The following is a 7,633-nucleotide window of genomic DNA, read 5'->3' as shown; positions in this document are numbered from 1 at the left end:
CAACACCGTGACGCTGCTGTCCGGCTTCGTCATGGCATGCGAGGGCTACCTTGGCATCCTCCTCACCATCGAGCTGTGGGGAGCTTTCTTCTACACCAAACTAGGCACCTCCGCCAAGGAGAAGGCGGCCCAGTGCGGTGCCTTCATCGCCGTGTGCCGGCCGTCAACAAAGAACGCCTTCCCGGTCATCAAGCTGTCATAGTCGGTGAAACTTTGGCAGCAATCGTACTTCTATGTGGAGAACGTCGACCCGGCGGTTGACTTCGTCAACCTGCCGCCTTACGAGGCCGCCCCCTGTTGATCTTTGGGCCAACTGGAGCTACAAGCCGAAGCCCATATCGACCGACAAGGCCGCCGCCATCAACCGGCTCCGAGTGCTGACGGAGGCGGAGGGTCTCGTGGCGTCCAACTTGCTGATCACCTTCGTCGAGCGTCGGGTTCTCCCGCTCCAAGGCCGTCCTCATCTGATTTGTCGGATGAGCGGGCACCGCGACCCGAGCCGGACGTGCACGAAGGACATGTCGACGGCCGAGGTGGCCCGAATGGTGAACGAGATCGCATACCTTAAGGTGTCGGAGAAGTCCTGGCGGTTCGGCAAGTGGCCATACTCCCATGACAACCCGCTGCCTGCTGTAAGTTTCTTAGCTTTTTCTTCTTAGTTCTTGCCTTGGCCTTGGTATTGAGTGGTCATTCTTTGCGGGTGTAGATCTACATGTCTCTGGCTACGGCCCCCATCGTGGGGCCGAGTGGAAACTACCAGCCGGACCGGGAGGTGAGTGGCATGGACGACCCCGACTTTGGGGCGGCCTCCTTGGAGGACGATGCCGTAAGCGGCAGCTACGGAGAAGGCGACTCCAAAGAGGGGGGCCGCATGGAGTTTTGGCCTGACGACGACAATGAGGAAGACGAGCTGCGCCCTGCGCGGGGTGCCATCAATACAGGAACGGGCCCCTCCGTCGGGCCGTCTGCTCTAGGCGGCAAGCACAAGCGGAAACAGGGTGCCGCCGTGTTCGTCAGTGCACCGAAGAAACCCAAGAACTCGGACGCCGCAACCAGGAGGAAGGAGGCCGCGGCGAAGGTGGCCATGTTCCAGAAGCTCCCGAAGGCGCCACCCATGGTGTCAGCGTAAGTACCTCCCTTGCGCTTTCCCTTGAGCTTTTCCTTGCTGATCCGACCTGAAATTTCTTTGCTTTACTTTCTTGTCTCAGGGCCCCGCTCTCCCTCAACAAGTCGACCGCCGCCTCTATCATCAGGTTGGCAGAGACCTCTGCCACCACCCGGCAAATCGATCATGCCGCCGACCTCCAGGAGGCGCAGGAGCGAAATGCGCGGGAGGTGCACGAGGAGCAGGAAGCCTCCCACCTGGAGAAGGCGGAGGCTGACAAGGCAGAGGCCGGTGCACTGAAGAAGTTGGCAGCGGCTGAGGCCGATGCTGCAGTGAAGGAGCGGCTCGCAGAGGCCGCGCGACACCAAGAGCCGCTGCTCGTCGCTCCCCTAAACTCTGCGCCGCCTCTGCCAGAGTTTATGGCGTCAACAGGGGGAGCCGGCGACGAGCACCCGACCATGGAGAGGGAGGGCAGTGATGTCGTCATGCCGGACATGGTCGTGCCTCCGCCAATGCCAACTAGCGGGGCACAGGACATGCAGCTGGCCGCCCCGCCGGCTCCACCAGCCGGGAACGAGGTGGTGATGGGCCCAACTCCTGAGGCCCGCACACCCGTGCGCCGTCGTCTCGTGAAGGCGATCTCAGCATCGTGACCGCTAGAGGCCAGCGCCGTGAGCTCGTCAGTCCGGGACACCGAGGCGACTAGCGTCGTGCCCACCGGCTGGGTGCGTGGAGGCGGGACGGGAGCCTTGAATTAGGCGGCCCTTGACATCCAGGCCAATCTCCGGGCTGAAGCCGACGCCCTCAAGCGTTGCAACGAGGCGTTCTTGGACTCACGAGCGGCCATCCGGGTATGCTTATCACTTCTTTGTTTTTTGATCCTTTTATTTCTTGGTGGGGGCGCGCTGGCACACCAACTGGGTGTAGTCCCCAAGTTTCGGACCGACTGCTGAGCAGGCGGCCTGGAACTTTAATTTGCAAGCTTCAAGTGCTAACTTCGTCTGATATTTTTATTGCAGGATTATCATAACCTTCACGCGGCCACCTTCAACTCCGGTGTCCGGGAGTTGGAGAGGTAGACTGCCAACTTATCAGAGAGCCGGACTAAGTCCTGGCTTTCTTTCTCTACGGGGGCACGCTGGCGCACCCGCGGGCTATAGTCCCCGAGATTCAGGCCGGTTGCCAAGTAGTCGGGCTGGATCTCCCCAGCGACTGTATTTCTTTGGTTGGTCATTGATAACTTCTTTCTCTGTGGGGGCGCGATAGTGCACCCGCGGGCTATAGTCCCCGAGATTCGGGTCTACTGCTAAGCAGTCAGGCCGGATCTCCCCGGCAACTGCATCCCTTCCTTGTTGAATGTTGACGTACTTTTCTTCCTCTCTCTTTGCAGAGGCCAACGCCACCTTGCAGCAGTAGCTGGGTGAAGCCAACACTGTGCTGCACGCCAAGGAGGCAGAGTGCAGTAAGTTGGCCAAGGAGCGTGACTGACTGGTCACGCAACTTGCGGAGCAGACAGAGTGTCTCCAGACAGCTCAGAAGGAGGCGGAGGCAAAAGAGAGCGATCTCCTTGCTGAGTTTGACACCGAGTGCTCTGCCTGGGCCGACAAGGAGGCGCAGCTGACTGCCGGCTTCAGTCACACTAAGGACATGGTCGATGGTAAGCTTCCTCTTTTTTCTTTCTTTGAGCTGTCGGCCTCTGCTCAGGCCGACTGTTTGCTTCTAACTTATGCCTTTCTTTCTTTCCACCCAAGCAGACTTCTTCCCTGGCCACTCCGTTGCCGCGAACCAGGCCATTGAGGCTTATCGTGAGGAGCGGAGGGCAGAAGGTGTGCAGATGGTCGCCAATGCTCCCCAGACCTTTAGCGAGCAGCTTCTCAGCATCCAGGCCCGCCTTTGGTCGGCTCACCGGATGCTGCGCCATCTTCAACGCATCGGAGCCCAGGTGATCTCCGCCCTCTGGCCGGGCATGCCGGCTCCACGCACTCCTAGTCGGACTGTCGACTGGCTGGAGGTGGCGGCCGGTCGCCTGGAGGCCTGGAAGGGCTCCTCGGCCCGGGATGGACCGCGCTGGGCTCTAGAATTCATCAAGACGTGGTACCCTAGGCTAGATCTAGCCCAGCTGACCACATTTCGGCTAGAGGCACATGAGGAGCTGGTGGCGGTGGAGGACGACCATGTCAAGCGGGCGGTAGCGATCACCGACTACACCAACACCAGTGTCTTCATCTCGGAGCTGGTTGATGAAGGCGCCGAGGCGCCACTAGAGTGGTTCGGGTAGAATCCAGTGGACAGCAAGGACTCGGCCGAGGTGATCGATTCCAGTGATGAAGGGGAGGACACAGAGTACGAGGAAAGCGAGGAGGACGCGCCGAAGGTTGGAGCGGACAGCCAGCCTCAGCCTGACCGCGCCTCGAGCAACGATCCGCGCTCAAGCACGCCGACTGCTGCTGAAGGTGACCAGACGGAGACCGACCAGCCGTCTGCTCCACCAATCGGTGCTGCCGACTCTGCCGTCCAGCCACGTGCTCCACCAACCGGCGCTGCCGACTCTGCCATCCAGCCGTCTACCGCACCAACCGGTGCTACCGACATGGCCGTCTAGCCGGAACCCTCTGTTGCTCCTTGCCTTTATTTTCCCTGCTTATTGGTCTCGACAAACTTTTTTTAAATTTGCACAATTCCACCCGCGAGGTGTATTTGAAACTCTTTTGAAAGCTGGCCAATGGGCCTTTGCTATATAAATATTCCGTGTCACAAATTGTGCTTTGATTGCCAATTTCTGACTTTCCTTGCTTTCTGCTCCTTGCTTTTTTCCTTTGCCGCCCTCCCTTTGCTAACCTCTTGCCAGCCGAATAGCCACTCTGCGGACTGCAGCTAGGCCAAGTGCTTAGCTATTTTCGGGAGGGCAAGTACTCAGCCGATTGGAGCGTCGGCAAGGTAAGTAGAAGCCGGCCGGCTGCCCAGCAGCCGGTCGAAGAGGCGGGATGCCGGCCTCGGCTATGTGCGCATTTTTCCTTAGCCGTTTTTCGTATGGGCACCGCTTTTGCAACCCATGTCCACCGTACAGACGCTCTGCGAGCTACGGCTTCTGACAGGAGATGTTTTTGGTGCCAACACACTACTTGTCCGACTGCAGGAAGCGGCACATAGTAGAAGGCGGCGAGCCTCCGGGCCGACTAGTCGAACCCGGTGCCAGGCGGAATAGTGAAACAACACATTCATAGGCATAATACTTATCAAATAGATAAAAGGGGGTAGTCCCCGAGCTCTACTCGGGGGACCCGGAGTCTTCGTACTTAATACAAAAGGTAGCATGGTACATATTGCTTTGACTGTAAAATCTTCAGAGGAGGCTTGCGTTCCATGGCCTCTCTGTCTCCTTGCCTGAGTCGTCTCTTTTGCGTGCTCTGGACTTCTGAGCGTCGATCAGGTAGTAGGAACCGTTGACTAGCACTTTGCTGACGATGGAAGGGCCTTCCCAAGGTGCCGAGAGCTTGTGTTGGCCGGCTGTTCGTTGTATCAGCCGGAGCACAAGGTCTCCCTCTTGGAAGGATCTTGGCTTGACCTTCCAATTGTAGTATCGGCGTAGACTCTGCTAGTAGATGGCAGACCGGCTAAGTGCCAACAGTCGGCCCTCTTCCAGTAGATCAACACCGTCTTCTCGTGCTTCTTTTGCCTCCTCCTCCGTGTACATGGTGACTTGGGGGGAGTCAAATTCTATGTCCGTTGGGATGACGGCTTCGGCACTGTAGACGAGGAAGAAGGGCGTGAAGCTGGTTGACTTGTTCGGAGTTGTGCACAGGCTCCAAAGGACGGCTGGCAGCTCGTCGAGCCAGCAGCCGGCCGAACGCTCTAGAGGCTCGACCAGTCGGGGCTTGATGCCGGACAAAATGAGGCCATTTGCTCGCTCCACTTGGCCATTTGACTACGGATGGGCAACGGACACTAAGTCCAGTCGGATGCCCTGTGTCGCGCAGAAACAAGCCAAAGCTCCTTTGGCAAAGTTTGTGCCGTTGTCGGTGATGATGCTGTGTGGTATGTCGTACCGAGTGGTGATGTCGGTGATGAAAGTCACTGCAGTCGGCCCATTCAATTTCTTGATTGGCTTTGCTTTTATCCACTTGGTGAACTTTTCCACAGCGACAAGAAAACGAGTCATGCCGCCGCGAGCTGTCTTGAATGGACCCACCATGTCCAGCCCCCAGATGGCAAAGGGCCAGGCGATGGGAATGGTCTTGAGTGCAGAATCCGGCAGATGTGGCTTGGAGTGGAACTTCTGGCACACTTTACACTTCTAGACCAAGTCTTTGGCGTCTTCTAGAGCAGTCGGCTAGAAGAACCCATGGCGGAAAGCTTTGGCAACAAGTGATCTTGAGGCCGCGTGGTCACCACATTCGCCTTGGTGGATATCCTTGAGGATTGCTTGGCCCTGGACCGGCTCCACGCAGCGCTGGTACACACCAGTGACACTGCGCCACACCAGTTCTCTGTTGACGATGGTGTATGCTGCTGCCCGTCGTTGCACTTGTCTGGCTAGGATCTCATCAATCGGCAGTTCTTTGTTCACCAGAAAGTTGAGGATAGATTGAGCCCATGAAGGTGCTGCTATTTCTTCCACTGTCACGACTGCAACTTGCACAAGGGCGGTTGGGCCGGGAGGCGGCGGGCTGTAGTTGGCTGCCGCTTGCTGAGCTAGAGAAGTCCCCGGGCTGACTGTTGCAGTCTTCGGGCCGGGTTCTGAAGTCCCCGGGCCGGGTGTGACTGCCGCACTTCCTGAGCCACCTGCCGAAGTCCCCGCGCCGGCTGCTGAGGCCCTCAAGTCGGATTCGACTACTTCAGGAGGGGCCAGCACGAAGATGGAGTCTGATTCTGGCGACGGCTTGACAGACGGCTTGAGGAGGCGTTGCAGGGTGACGCCGACTGGTATTGCTTGCCAGGTGGATCCAATCCGTGCCAAGGCATCTGCTTGCTCATTATCATTTCTTGGCACGTGAAGGAACTCGCACCCTTCAAAGTATCCACTGAGTTGCTGCATGAGGAAGCGGTAACTTGCCATATTTGCATCCTTAGTGTCCCAGTCACCAGACGACTGCTGGACCACCAAGTCGGAGTCACCATAGCACAGGATCCGGCGAATGCCGAGCTCCTTGGCAAGCCGGAGCCCGTGTATGAGTGCTTCGTTTTCAGCTACGTTGTTGGAGGCGGCAAAGTGAATCTGCAGCACATATCTGAGCTTGTCGCTTTTGGGAGAGGTGAGGACGATGCCGACTCCCAGACCGGTGCGCATCTTTGAACCACTAAAGTGCATCCGCCAATGGGTGGAGTCTGGCGCTGGCGGCAGGTACTGGGTCTCGGCCCAGTCAACGAGGAAGTCGGCCAGCACTTGTGACTTGATGGCGGTGCGAGGCTGGTAGTAGATGGAGTAGGGCGCTAGATCTATGGCCCATTTGGCCACTCGGCCTGAAGCATCTCGGCTTCCAATGATCTCAACAAGTGGAGCAGTGCAGACAACAGTAATTGGGAGCTCTTGAAAGTAAGGCTTCAACTTCTTGGTGGCAAAGTGCACACCATAGCACATCTTCTGATAGTGGGGGTAGTTCTGCTTGGAGGCGGACAACACTTCACTCAGATAATACACCGGCCTATGGACTGGCAGTGCTTTGCCCTCCTTCTTGCACTCCACCACTATGACTGTGCTGACCACCCGACTGGTAGCGGCGATGTAGAGGAGCATGGGCTCTTTATCAGTCGGGGCCGCCAGGATAGGCGGAGTGGTCACCATCTTCTTGAGCTAGAGGAAAGCTTCGTCCGCCATGTCGTTCCACTCAAAAAAAGTAGTTTTCTTCATGAGCTAGTACAGGGGGAGAGCCTTCTCGCCCAGCTGACTGATGAAACGACTGATGGATGCCAGGCAGCCGGTAAACTTTTGCATGTTTAGCAGTCGGGTGGGCACCTCCATCCTCTCGATGGCCTTGATCTTCACAGGGTCGCACTCTATGCCGCGCTCTAATACCAGGAAACCAAGAAGTTGGCCGGCTGATACTCCAAAGACGCATTTCCCCGGGTTGAGCTTGATCTGAAATCGGCACAAGTTTTCAAATGTCTCCTTGAGGTCTTCTAGCAGCGTGCCACGCTTCTCCGTCTTCACCACCACATCGTCCACGTAAACGTGAGCGTTTCTGCCGAGTTGCTTGAGGAGACACTTCTGCATGCAACACTGAAACGTGGCGCCGACATTCCTCAAGCCGAACGTCATGGTCAGGTAGCAGAAGGCTCCAAATGGCTTGATGAACGTGGTCTTCAACCTATCGGCCGGGTTCAGCTTGATCTGATGGTACCCCGAGTATGCATCCAAAAAACTCGACAGCTCGCATCCGGTTGTGGAGTCAATCACTTGGTCAATTCGTGGCAAAGCAAAGGGATCCTTGGGGCAAGCTTTGTTGACGCTGGTATAATCAATAAACGTGCACCACTATTTATTCTTCTTCAGCACAATGACTGGGTTGGCCAACCATTCTAGGAATAATA

The sequence above is a fragment of the Triticum dicoccoides genome, chromosome 4B, assembly GCF_002162155.2.
Source record: "Triticum dicoccoides isolate Atlit2015 ecotype Zavitan chromosome 4B, WEW_v2.0, whole genome shotgun sequence".
Classification (NCBI taxonomy): Eukaryota; Viridiplantae; Streptophyta; class Magnoliopsida; order Poales; family Poaceae; genus Triticum; species Triticum dicoccoides.
This window is presented reverse-complemented; position numbering follows the sequence as displayed.